The sequence below is a fragment of the Podarcis cretensis genome (assembly GCF_951804945.1).
Source record: "Podarcis cretensis genome assembly, chromosome: 2".
Lineage (NCBI taxonomy): Eukaryota > Metazoa > Chordata > Lepidosauria > Squamata > Lacertidae > Podarcis > Podarcis cretensis.
The window spans coordinates 20,786,284-20,786,545 of NC_137171.1; positions in this window are offsets into that span (position 1 = coordinate 20,786,284).

Here is a 262-nt window from a genome sequence, read left to right on the forward strand (position 1 = left end):
TTACTGTGCCTGTCTGTTCTTTGGTCCTGAAATATTTGCACAAAATTGCCCCACATGGGGGAGGGGGGGTGTCTTCGTTTGAAAAGTTATGCAGTTGTAGAATTGCACTTACATTTTATTTATTGAAAAATTACACCCTCCTTTCAATCAGATGATTCCCAAGTTGGCTTTACAAGCAAAAGGCAATGATGCTAAATCCCTAACACGCACACGTGTGTATGCTAGGGTTGCCATGTTTTCAAAAAGTAAAAACCAGGAAACC